This window comes from Sinocyclocheilus grahami, unplaced genomic scaffold (genome assembly GCF_001515645.1).
Source record: "Sinocyclocheilus grahami isolate Dianchi unplaced genomic scaffold, SAMN03320097.WGS_v1.1 scaffold174.1, whole genome shotgun sequence".
Lineage (NCBI taxonomy): Eukaryota > Metazoa > Chordata > Actinopteri > Cypriniformes > Cyprinidae > Sinocyclocheilus > Sinocyclocheilus grahami.
The window spans coordinates 615,934-629,936 of record NW_015505353.1 but is presented as its reverse complement, the minus strand read 5'-3'; the positions used below and the strand labels follow the sequence as shown (position 1 = coordinate 629,936).

General features: G+C 39.6%; 1 protein-coding gene across 3 annotated transcripts in view; it reads left to right on the top strand.

Annotated features, from left to right (window-relative positions):
• Positions 1 to 9,545: 9,545 nt before the first annotated feature.
• Positions 9,546 to 14,003, top strand: part of LOC107593598 (protocadherin-1-like) — a 168,375-nt gene continuing 163,917 nt past the window's right edge. For all 3 annotated transcript variants that reach the window (XM_016283376.1, XM_016283377.1, XM_016283378.1), the window contains exon 1: positions 9,546 to 10,133. The gene's annotated coding sequence lies outside the window, so the exon portion shown is untranslated. The remainder of the gene's footprint in view (positions 10,134 to 14,003) is intronic.

The window sequence follows — 14,003 nt, the reverse complement described above, 5'->3', positions numbered from 1 at the left end:
GTATTACTGATGAAAGATGTTTTACACACGCGTATGGAGAGTGATTTCACTACGGGCCTCAATCTGGATGGATCACAACAAAAATGCATTTTCAGTATGCTTCTGTGTGTTCCATCTATGAATGAATGTTATCTGGAGAGCAGGAGTGAAAGTCAGATAGAGCATGAAAATTAGACTGGCACATATGAACGGAATCGATCATAGATAAAAGGCGTTTGTTTGTCGTAGTTTCCAAGGATAATGGGCTGACAGGCAGCACATATAAATCAAGCGGAATAAGGGCACGTGTCAAACAAACAGAGTGAAGAGCAACAGTCACCAATCCATGTCCCACCCTGCTCACTACTGTTTGCCCACCGTTCTGTCTACCTCCCTTCCCAGGCTCAACACAATTAAAGTACTTTTCACATGACAATTAATGCTCATTTGCATACTCAATTGCACCTTTTTTGCATCCCGTCCTTTCAACGTTGTGTGAAAGTCAGCAGTTGCCATGGAGACTAAGGTACAGATCATTTGTTAATGTTTGTCTTGCTTGTGTACATGCAATTATATTATTGGAGCAAGACCGTTTGAGAGGCTACTTTCAAAATTAACCGTAGATTATATATTAAATGCACTGCAAATTGATAAAAAAGTAATCCAAAATCCACCTTCATCTCTTCACTCAAAGTAAAAACAGGGAAGGTGTCTCGAACGTTCACTATAATTAAATATGTATCTTGTTTCCCCACCTTACCTGCCAACATCACACTTTCAACAGCGTATTAGCAGGTACATGAGAAAATTAATGTCATATTTAACCCTGCAGTTATGATTTACAGACTGTCTGCAGAAAGGTCAAGGCCTTTCAAACACTTCTTAATTAGACATCGCTTTTCCCATTAATAATGCTTACATGGGCAAACTTCTAATGACTTGGTTAGATGAGGAAAGCCATATTTAAATCATTATTTAAGTCGTTAAACACACCCCCTGACATAACAAAAACTCCACCATATCCGAGAATGATCGTAGCGTTTCATAAATCAATTACGCTGTCATGTACAGGCACTGTTTTCATATAATATAAAACTTTCACTGCAAGCTTTGAACTTTATAGTTGGGAAACTGATGAAACTACGAATATAGAGGAAATGTAGAGGTCTTTGCATCTAATTTATTTTAGGGTTCAATGGGCTGCAATAGGATGTTATGGATATCTGTGAAAAATGTGCATAAAAAGCATTTTTAGCACAGTCAAATTTTTTAAGGTTGAACATTTAATTAACTACATTTTAATAAATAGTAAATTTTTTATTCTAGTATTTCAAGTCTTCAATTGTATTTAATATATACATGTGAGTGTATAAATATAAATATAAATATAACACAAATGTAACACTGATGACCGGAGTGATGGCTGCTAAAAAAATCAGCTTTGTTATCGCAGGAATACATTTCATTGCATTGGACAACACAATTTCAATACGTTGTTTCTGCAAACTTATGATGTAAGGGGGTCTTTTTCCCCCTTATAACTAGCTTCACTTTTCTGAGCCATTTTTGCATTTTTGTAAACAAAAAGATGACTTTTAGAGGATGACACAGTTTCCTTCAACATCTAAAAAGCAGAAAGTGTCCAAAAAAGACTTGTGTTTGAACAATATACATTTTCACAATTTTTAGCTATTATGGTATAGCAGCTATAGCTGCTTTTATATTTCAGGAAGGGTGCCTGTCACACTCCCTCCTATTTGATGGTCTGAAGTTTGAAAATCTCTAATGGAGATAATAATCTTTTCATCTTCCTATATCCTACACCCATCCCTGGCAATGGCCATGCTCCTCTCAACATTTTCCCACCCTCACCTGACCCACTGTGGACCCACAGTCCACAACTGTGAGTTTCTCCACCACTTATATTCTGCAGCAGGTTTAAATACGTTTCTATATGCTTAAATCTGACTTGGGGGCATATAAGTTTGTAGGGGTGAATAGTCAACTTGATTTCTGACTGTTTACAGGACCTTGCCATATTCAGGAAGGCCTAAAAAGTCCAACCTCAGGAGCCGGTTTGATATTTCATCAGAAGCTGTGTCCAATTATCCAGAGGGAGTGATATTTGAGTGAGTATGTATAAATATCCCATTGTGGATATACAGTAGAGCACAGCACACTCTGTTCTGTCACCTGTGCCACTGTGAACTCATAACTGGATCTCTCTCTCTCTCTGATTCAATCTCTAAAACCGTTGAGCAAAGGTCCACCGTATTCATCTTTAAATCCTTCCACCTTCATGATTTTCCCTCATATCTCTGTTCCTCTATTTCTCTCTCAGTATATGTATTTTATCTATTCATCTCTTTCAGTTCACAGCTCTGTCTCTACTTTGGTTTGCCAGGGCTACTGTCACAAGGGCTTCCTCCCTCTTCTTTTCTGGTTTCCCTTTACACATCTATCTGGCTCTCTTCCTTCATCTTTCCCCTCGGTTTCTCTCCGTCGCTTCTATTTTATCCCAGGGTTTCTCTGTTCTTTATTAGTGCCGGCCATCTCTAGGCGCAAGATCAGTGATGTACCTAATGGCCTAATTAGGAGAATAAAACAGCACTCTACCAATACAATGGAAATGTCAGACCGCAAGCTATAATTTGACTTCCGAGTCGCCGAAAGGGCGCAGTGAATTTACCCTGGTGACGGGCATCTGCTCAGCTGGGCCTTTCTTGTTCACCTTTATCTAAATGTCAGTCAGGAATCAGTGGATAGGAGGGCAGCCATGCCGAGATGGAGGATACGGGTGGATGGTTCCCACATTCATAGACTAAAGGGGTTTTGTTGATGAGCGAGCGGTGTTTCGTACCAAAAAAACGAAACCAAATTACACCCATAGAGCATCCTCTGAGATGAACTTTCTCGCTGATTAAACACAGGTCACCATTCTCTTGAAAACTTTCTGGAGGATCGCTCAAGTGAGCCCAGGGTGCTTTTTGATCGTTTGAGTGCTTTGTAACTTTGACCGCTCTGAGTCTCATGGGCTAGTGAATAACTGAATTAATAGAAGTGTTCACGGTAGACGTATCGTAGTCTGACCTGCTCGGTGCCTGTGAAAATAAGTGCTCACCTGCATTACCCATGGCCTTTGACTAGCTAAATGTCCAGGTAGGTTTTTGGCATCACGGATGAATACATGTTGGAAAATGGCCACAAAAAAAAAAGAACAACTGAGTGACTGAAGCAACAAGCAACTTGATGAAAGACAAGACAATATGTAAAAAAGGGCTCTTTCTTGTGCACACGGCTGCATGCTTTCCCTAAGGAGTCAACAGAGTCCTGTCCACACTGGACAGACACTGGTTTGCGATTGACCATTCACTAAGCTCCACCCTTCTTGGATACTGTTGCTAACTCAGACAAGCTCAGAACATTTCTTTAAGGGAACGAACTGGAGTTTTCATTCAGTGTAATAATCTTCAGTAAAAAGCTGGTAAAAATCGAATTGATGTTACTCTGATGTGAGTTAGAATGAATTGTGACATTGCAAAGCATTGTTATGTTCAATTATGCAGTAATGTGATTAAAATCTGTGAAAACCGTAAATCAGAGTTTATGCAACCGCTTTTCACCATCATCTGAAAAGAGAAAAAGCCTAATTTGAAAGCGATTATTGATAACACCAGTGTATATGAACACAACTCTTCCTATAGTTTCTGCAGCACATTTACTGTAGTACTGTGAATTATTTTGTTACTGTCAACACTGCAATGACCTGAATGAATACATAAATGAAATGGTGTTAATGTTAACTTACCTTAAAGCAAATGTAGATGTTTTTATTGATATTATCAATGTTTATTTAAAAAATGACAATGACACACTCAAACCATTTAGAATTTTGGGGTCAGTAAGAATTTATTATTATTATTATTATTATTATATTACAATTTTTTAAAGAAATGAATGCCTTTTTACTCTGCAAGGATGCATTAAATTACTCAAAAGTGACAGAAAATACTTTTACATTGTCACAACCGATTATTATTTCAAATAACTTCAATTATTTAGCTATTTCTGTTCATTAAGGGAAAATGTGACAGTTTTCACAGATTTTAAGTGTCACAACTGTTTTCAAAATTTATAATAAGGCATGTTTCTTCAGTACCAAATCAACATATTAGAAATACTTCTGAAAGATCATGTGACACTGAAGACTGGAATATTGGCTACTGAAAATACAGCTCTGCATAACATTTAGTTAACACGCACACAGATCTTCATTAGACTTGTTAAAAAAGCAAATCTTGACAGAGAAAATACCAGATTAAACATTTCTAAGGTAGGATTGGTTAGTAGTAGCATTTTAAAGCAGGACTTTAAAAGCTCAGATGGAAAATTAAGTGTGAACTGACAGAATATTGTAATAGGTAATAAAGTCAATTTTCATATGTATAGAGGAAGGAATATGGTGGTAATAATAACACATGTATATACAATTCACAGTGTAACAACATATATCTTATGAAATTGTCTGAAAGATTATCAATAGCCTATGTGATGACAATAAGTAAATTACTTACTGTAAGTTACAATAACAGAAAAAAATGATGTGTATAATGAGCTGTTGATGAACTACAAATGCAATCACCATGTTCAGAAGATATTAATGTCTTTGTCAGCTCAAACTTGAAGTGGCAAACTGCTAGCTATTATTAATTTAGCAGACTTTAAAATATCCCTTACTATATTGTGAACACTGAATGGACTGAATGCACCTCATTGCATCTCAGTAGTCTCAGATTGTTTAAGTGACCCGACTGGGTTTGGACGTTTGCAATGTCCAAACAACGAAAGACAGGCGGAGTGTTTGAAAAGTGTTTGGAAACAGTCACTATTTGTGTGTCATGTTTGCTTGAAAGAAGGCAAAGCACGTAATTTCAGTGCAATTAGCAGCACCAGATACACTTCACCTTCAGGAAGATCTTTCCAGCATGCATAATTATAGCTGTGACATACGGCCGTCACTCTCATCTGGTTCACAACGGCACACACCAAAGTGAAGTGTCCACTTCTTTGACACCACATGAACATATGTACATAAACACTTGTGAGACAACACAGAGGTACACAAATATATACATTATCATTAGATGAGCCTGCCTGTGTCCATGCATTCACGTGTGTTTGCAAATGAAATGTTAATGTGTGTGGGAGCGTGTGTGTGTGTAGAGAGAGAGATTAACATGTTGAATTATTCATCCTCTTGTTGGAGTTAATAACAGTGGCGTATCAGGGGGATCGGGTCTGATGGTTGTTTGTTCTATGATAAGCTGACGGAGCTCTTATCTCATGGGCCAGTGCTAAATTAGGCTGTTTTTTTTCCTGATTCAAATCTCTAATGCCTGCTCTGCCTTCTCCCCCATACCAAAGAGTCAAAGCTCACCGTGGACCGGAATCGAAATTAGGCTGAAATTGAAGTCAAAGGGCAAAAATGCATGCGTGCGGCTGTGCGGTACGTCAAAATGAGTCAGCAAGGTGTGTAGCTGAAAACTTGAGCGCAGCAGTGTGTATGTGTGCATTTGTGTGTGCCTGTCTCGATTTTTCTGACAGTTAGCAGGTACACCGTATCATTAGTACGGATTACTCAAAGCACTTCCTGCTGCCTGTGGCTTCATCCACAAGTGTGACTCCTGTGCGTCTGCGTTTTACCTCCTTTCTTTTTTTTCTCTGTCAGTGCATGTGCGTTTGTTTGTCCTGTCACTGTCAGACCACATACACCTCTGACCACAAGGCAAGACCCTTAATTTCAAAGTCTGCCATGCTTCAAAGTAACATGCATTAATTACAGACTTCTAAACACCTGAAAGGCAAAAGGACGATAGGCCTCACGTTCCTCTAAAATTACTGTCCGGACAAGGAAACGTCCAACTTCATCTCACTGAATGACAAAGTGCTCATTTTCATGCTATTAATGGTGGCAAATAATCCTCTCGTTCCTGGTTATACGAAGAGGAAACAATCCCTTTTTTGATGGAAAAGTGTGAGGCTTCCATTCTCTGAGCTCAGCTGTGCAGGTGAACTAATTTCAGAGTGCTGTACCTGGAATTCGTCTGAGGAAATGAGAAAAGTCGAGTCTGTGAATTTAAATAATCTACATCTTGAGACAAAGGTACCAATCCGCACTTTGCAAATGAACAGTCCATCAGCCGGTTTAACACACTCAGTCGAGTCGCACTGAAGCGGGACTGAATCATTTAGCTTTGAAGAGAGACTGAATCATATCATGATTCAAACCCACTTCAATGCAGCTACTCAGTTAAAGGAATAATTCACTCTTGGCAAGATGGAGTTTTAATAAAAGTTGGCTGTAATTTTTATTTTATTTTATTTATTTATTTTTGGCTACATGGCTAGAGAAAACTATGGAAGCCAGTTTCCAAAGAATAAAAACGTTATTACGACTTTTTGTTTTACAATTCAATTATTATTATTTTTTTTTGCAATTATAAATTTTACATCTTACAATTGTCTTTCTATGAATTATGAGTTTACAGTCTCACAATTCTATTTTTGTTACTCTCACAGAATCCAACTTTTTTTCTTACAATTCTGTCTTTTTTTGCGATTGCAAGTTACTTTTCTTCTCAGAATGGCAATGGGAATTCTGGCTTTTTTTTCTTATTTTATGTTCTTCTGCAGAACTTTTAGTAACAAATAAACAGGGATATCTCGGTGCAGGTATTGCAGAGAAATAGTACGTATTTGCTTATTTACATATACTAACAACAAATGATGCAATTAGTTGTAATAATACAAACTGGTCAGCAAAAATTACCCTGTGGCTGATGGGTTATTTGCAAAGAGCTGGTTGGTCCATTTGTCTCAAGATGTATTTATTTGTTTATTTTATTTTATTCAGAAACATTAAGTTCAGATACTAGACTTTGCTGATGTCCTCAGACAAATGAACAAAGTGTTAAAATACTGTAACAATATAAAATAAAAAAGTAAATATAAATGGTAACTGACTGCATTCATAGTTTACAATGCATTTCTTAAATAAACTTCAAACTGAATTATTTTCAGTCCAAGGCTACAAACAAACTGCGGATCAAGACTGACATAAACATGTTCAACTCGTCTCTATTCTATCCTACTGTTAAATACCGAATAGACCCCCGTTCCATATATAAAGCAACTCCACTACTCTTTAAAGATTTTTGAGTTTTCACAGCTTTTAGTTTAAGATGAAGTGACCAAGGTTTGAAAGCCTGACTCACTAATCGCTAACCTCTGACTGTGGGTTAGCAGAAAGTCTTGTACTGAATAAACTGAACAAAATGTCAAATGTCTCTATACCGCTTTGAGTCGGTATTAGCTATAGGCTACTGCAGATAGTGTGTATTGGGACAAAGGTCTGACAGCGTATGCCTTTGATACAATTTTTAAGATTTTTTTTTTTTTTGTTAATTCATTTTGCATTACATAAGACCAGGGAGTGTTGCAAACACTGTTTTTTTTGTAACACCAAGACTTTAACCAATTAGAAATTAGATACAGGAGTGTCATCACCACCATGGCCACCATCTTTGTCTTTTAACAGGACAAAAAACATTAGATACAGGAGTGTCATCACCACAATGGCCACCATCTTTGTCTTTTTGCAGGACAAAAAACTATATATATATATATATATATATATATATATATATATGGCTAAATATTTTGAACAAGTAAACTGTACTACCACAAACACTAAATTTAAATACACATACTTTCTAGTGTTACAACCTAGAGGGTGGATTGTAACAGTTCTTTGTACTTGACATTTAATTGAAACAGTTTATAGACAGTATCTCTAAACTTATATTTGAAGCATACTGAAGCAAAATGTGCTTCACTGCTAAGTTTGAAAGGCTATACACTTGAATTTCATGATCTTAAGTTTGTATGTTTTTAATAATGTTTAATAAGTGTTATTATTATTTTTTTAAAGTGAATATGAGAATTGTTTTTGCCCCCTTTAAACTGTATTAACCGACTAAACAATTCTAAACAGTCTACTTCAGGTTCCTACATTTCAGCGTCTGTGTAACTAGAAACCTGCATCGATGATGTAACCAGATGGTGAAATTGCTTAGTTGTCTGTGAAAGAAAGAAAAAGTACAATGGTAAGCACACTTAGTTCAATTTATCTCCTGTCCACCGTGTATACTCACAGTGGGTGTAATAATTATTCCTCCCGTGACCTCTAGATGCCGCTAACAGCACAATGAACATTTCCTGCTGCGCTCTGCTACAGTGGCGTTTATGGAGCTGAGATTTTCTACCCCTCTCCCTCCTACTTAGTGCCCTCATGACAGCGTGATAAACTACACAATATCATTTCACATGGTGTGTTGATGCAGATGATCCCTTTTAAATAAAGTAGAGAATGATTGAAAACCGCGCTGAGTCGAGACATTTCGCCGTAAATGACTCAGTCCTGCTTGCTATCGCAACTCTCAAGCGTGACGATTGTGTTTGAGTTTCGGGCGAAAGGATAATGTCGTTTAATGGTACAGTGACAGCGGTAACGTCTGCATGTTTCTTAATGAGAAGCATATTTTAAAGGTAGACATTATGTTAATATCATTTTATTTCTTCATAAAAATGTCTTTCAGGTAAGGGGTGTGCATGAGGAAGCTAGCGCCTGCACGAGGGATGCGCGCGCAGCGTGACACGGGTTGAAAAGGGGACGGAAATAATCGTTTATTCCGTGTGGTCGCGAGACGCATCCCAAAGTTTTTACTGCATGCGAAGTTTAGGAGGTATCCCTCTTGGCAGTGTTGCCAGATCACAGAAGAGAAACAGGCAAGTGCACGTGACATGCCTCACCAAAAGGATTGAGTCGAATTAAATCAATTTAGCCTACAAAAAAATAATTCAAATATCTTGCATATACAATTTAAATAAATGCTTAAATCCCAGTGGTTCATCAGTGGTCTATAACTTGTTGACTGCTGATGAATCCCACATTTTGTTTGTTTGTAGTATAAATACGTTGCCATACTACATTCATGTTGTCATCGTGCCTTGACCCCTATGCTTTTTGACCTAGTGTGTACTAACAACAGCTGCAAACACAATTTACTTTTGTAGGTACAATTTAACCTTGTGGAACAACTTTCCTGGTAGTGCAGCTGTCATTTAAGTAGTGCTCACTATTTCACTATGAATGTGATACTGCTATTTTGGACATCATCCTCATTTGCATAATAAAGTTGGGAAGTATCTATATACAGAGAGATATTTGGATATGGGAACTATATAGAGCATAGCTCAAACTGTACACTTGACAGCACTGTATGACTACAAGCATGTTCGCTTTAAGCGGATATGGAAACACTGGCACTTGGTAATGTTTGGGTAAATACGAATGAGGTTTTGTTGTGGAGTCCACAGAAGCACGTCTCACAAAGCTCCGCCCTCGACGATTTAAAATGATGTTCTTGTATGAGGGACTGAGCGAGCGAGCGAGCGAGAGAGGGGGAGAGCGAGAGCGCAATCGGTCGGGAATCACTTCACTCTCACATAGGCTATCCACAGTATACACGCGCGCGGTGAGCTGCGGCAAGAGCGCGAGCCCCGGCGTCCTCAGTAACACTGAATGGTGAACTGGTGATGAGAGCAATCGCACTGGACACTACCGGACATAGCCTTGGAAGATGTTTCTGTTTTCACTTTTACGCACAGACAGTTGTTGACTGAAGGTTGAAGTTTTTGGTGGATGTTGTCGTGTGGAATTGGAGGTTTCTGGATGCTGTGAGCCCGGTCCGGAGTAGCGCTGGTTCGGGGTTTCCTTTCGTGCGCAAAGAGAGGACACTTCTCTCTGATGAGTATAACTACCATCAGCCAAGTTGCGCGCTCTTATTTTCTGACGTGACACTTTTCGCTACAGTTCTAGCGGACCCTTCGTGTCAAAAAGAGGAATTTTAAGGAAAACCAAGAGACCTGACAGCGGAAAAGGGTGCTGTTTTTGTATCGACAGTATTGCGGTGGTGCTGAATTTTGGATTTCCAAAGCGCTTGATTTGTGGCGTGCAAAGGGAACGCGGCTCTCTGTCCGACTCCATCGGTCAAGACTAGCCTACAGCTTGAGAGGAGTAACTATCCGTTAAGGTATATGAGATTTTTGCTATCGATATTATATACATTTGCACATTTGTTCGTCTTACCAATGTATGCGCTCTCATGTTGTCCGTAAATGAGGATATAATAGGAGCTATGTAGAGATACTTTTCTTTATTTCCTGTGCATGTGTGTAAATCATAATTACGACAGAAGTATAATATCACCCGACACAAGGTTGATTTTCATTATAATAAACGCTGAGCAAATAACTGTGAAGTGCTGGGCACCCTTCAGTTTAAATATCCCGAATTTATCGATAGCCTATCTCAAGTTAACATCGGCCTCGATTGTCCTCAGAGCTGATTCGCTCGCATGTGACATGTTTTCCCTACACTACTGCTATTGATTTTAACACAAGAAACTCGATCGCCAATCTACGCTTGCTATTGCATTTCCAAATATATAGAAATAAGCCCTTTGACCCCATGGATCCACGGAGATTGAACATCTTCAACTAGCTCAAGTGCCGGTCAGTTTATCTTCGCGTGGATTTTAATCGATTCCTCACTCTTAAATGTAATATTCAAGTCTTTCCAGTGCGCTCGAGAATTAGCGCATTATAGATGAACAAAAAATAAAACTGACAGGAAACCCTCACAGGAACTGCGCTTATTGCATGTAAACTTGTTCGACGCTTGTATAAGCACCGTTCATAGTAGACAGCTAATGCATCTGTATATATGTTGTGAGCTTGTATAGGTAAACCCTTAAGTTTGTTTTCTTATTCGGTTGTTGCTCGCTCCCACAACACCTGTTGCTCTCGATTTTGCGCATTTCTCACATAGCCCCACTTTTCCATCTCAGTGCGTTTAATTTTACCCACAGAATGTCGACTAGTCAACATTTCACGAGACGCACTGATATCTTTTCTTGTACTCAGTCACCAGTAATCGTTACTGAACAATAGAAAGCATTGCCTTTCACGACAGCGGAATCCGGTCTTTCTGGCCGCTCCCGTCGTCGGGTTGCTTTTAAACCTGTTCGTCCGGCTGAGAGAAACAGGTGTGAAAACACGGCAAGGCTTGAGCTTTATTCCGCCCAGCTGTGATCGGACATCTCGATTCTTTCTGTGGTTCATTTGTAGGCAAAGCGTTCAGCCGGATGTAATATTGTACAGAAGCCCGCAATGGCTTGCAAATGACCTGGTCTAAGTCGGAGCGCGTTCATCCGCAGGTAAAGTCATTTCCCTTCCGCTCTCATCGAGATCGTGTTCTGTAGGCATCAGCACAACACACAGGCACTTGAGTGAGATCCTCGTGCTGTTCCAGTATATTATTGATCTGTGGATATTATGAACACCTTCTCTTGTTGTCCTCCTCCGTTTCTTTAATGTACCGAAACTATTTTCGTCGCTCAATCTGGACAGTTATAGGTGAATGCGATTTGAATGTATCGAATGGGGGATGGGGGCGGCTGACCACCTATAAAGATTTGTACTTCCAAAGGAAGTCAAAACCAAAGTGTTGTGGTCGTCATGCATGTTTCAACGTTTCAGTGGGATTTTAAGTAATCACAAAAGTTAGAAGTTAGTCAGGGCGGCTCATATTCATTTTCACATAGACGCTCGCGAGTCGCGAACAGAAATCGCGTTGTCTGAGGAGGAAACCATAGCAACAGTAGACCGCTGAGCCTTTCGGACGGTACGTTGACAACACATAAATGCTTTATCATTTTATTATAGATTTGCGTTTCAGAATATATATAACAAGAACTTTAGTGTTTTGATTAAGACCCCTTTTAGTTTTGTTATAGTTGGCGTTTGGACGTATATGTGCCCTGTCAGGCTCAACTAATTGCGTCCTGCTAGTCTTCTATAGAACGTCCCTATAAAAGGTTGAAAGACATCGAATAATTCGCACATATCGGGCATTTGATCATGATACAACGTGTCTCCTCATTATAGCCAGCCCTTAGTAAACTTGATGGGCGTAAACGCTCCACACTGAGTACGAGAGTCCAGCGAAACGGGAGGAAATGAGACTCCTCACGCACACACTGAGAGACACATTTAAGGTGATCGCTTGAATGAACCGAAACTTCAACATTCTAGAAAGCTGGGATTATGCTTGCACATTTAAAGTGTAGGCTACCTCACTTATTCCAAGTGACCTCCTGTAAATGTTTTTAATTTGGCACTTACTACAAATTGCATGTAGATTTGACTGTAAATGAAGGGAAGCTGGACAGAGTGGTAGTGAATTAGTCAACAATATACACTGTACTGTCCCCAATTGAACGGTAAGACTCAAAGGTTACAAGATGCATGCTTGAAGAGTTTCTAGTCTTTACTGTGTCATCGTTTTTTTCTTTTTCTTTTTATATTTTTGATTAATAAGCAAGCTATAACCTAGAGTTGAGCTTTACCGTCCTTCGTTATTTTCCCATTTTGACATAGTTTCAAAATAAATACATATATATTAAGTACAAATATTATGCCTATTTTGCTAATTTTATTACAATTTTATAAATGTTATCCTCTCCTTGCGCCTGGTCTGTTTAACCCATAATATTAGTAGCAGTCCACCCGTCTTTGTCTGTCAGTGTGTGTGTGTGTGTGTGTGTGTGTATGTTTATGTGTGTGTTTAGCCGTGTGTAATGTGTGTGAGAGTTTGTGTGCCAGCCTTGGTAGACAGCAGCGGGGCAGCAGTTCATCTCATCTGAAAGCGGGTGCAGACTAATCTGGCCCCACAATGGCTGAATGAAATAATTAAAGTAATCCTCTGTGCCTCGCACTTGGCTAGGGAGGGGGGCCTTGGACCACCCATCCTGAACGGGTCACTGAACACCGTGGAGCTGGTGGCCCGTAGAGCCTTGATGGCTGCAGCCAAGGACAAAAGCTCATATGAACTCAACTCATTGCTGTGGGCGCTGGCATCAAAGTCTTGACACACTGACTGTTTAGAATGTGGTTGGTTAGCGTTTATCGCCTGCTGAACTACTTCATTTTATCTCATTTATGTGGTTTCAGGAGGATTCGTTTTTGTGGTCTCCATGAGAATGAGCGCGTATGAATGCATTTTATTCACAGGTCACTACACACTTTTTCGATCTTCTTGCTGATTAATCGGCAACATTATTCAATTGGTTAGTCTATTGGCTTACCTCGTGTAACAGTAAGGAAATAAATATTCGGCTTTTATGCTATATTTTTCGAATACGCACTTCAGGTACGCACTAAAATGTCAGTTGAGCCGGATGAGTTAACCATTAACCTAGGACAGATGCTGCACTCACACTTCCTTCTGAGTCAATCATTCTCCTGGCTTCAGACAAGAGCTGACTCCTGAACCCTCATAAATGTCACCGCTTTAAATTAATTCTTTAATTATCGTGTTGAAACCGGGATGGGGAGGGGTTAGAACAATCATTGACTGAGTGCGTTGCCATGACGCAGTGCCACCGCTGTGCCTCATCCAGGAATCCGACTCCTGCCACGGTGGTTACGTAAATGCTTTTATTGCTTTATTTTCCCTAGAATCACCTTGCTGTTTCATGCTGAGCTGGATGCGGGGGGGGGGGGGGGGGGGGGGTCTTGGCAGAGGTATGCCATCCTCACATTCCCATGGGGTTTTTTTGCTGGCAGAGGAAGGGTGAGCGTTGGTACAATGATGAATTCCTTGTTACAAGTCTCTAAAGAAGAAAAAAGGAGAGCGAGACCGTGAGAGTGAGGGAGAGAGAAAATCATACAGCAATTTTAAAGCATGTCAGCGGGGGAGGCTTTAGAATAGTAATTAGCCTGTTAAATCTGTTAACCTCCCCCTGCGCAACAACACAATGGCCTTCTCGACAGTATATATATGAGCACGTCTCTGAGAGGGCACGGTAGGGCATAAAAGGATGGTGTGCGTATGAAAGAGA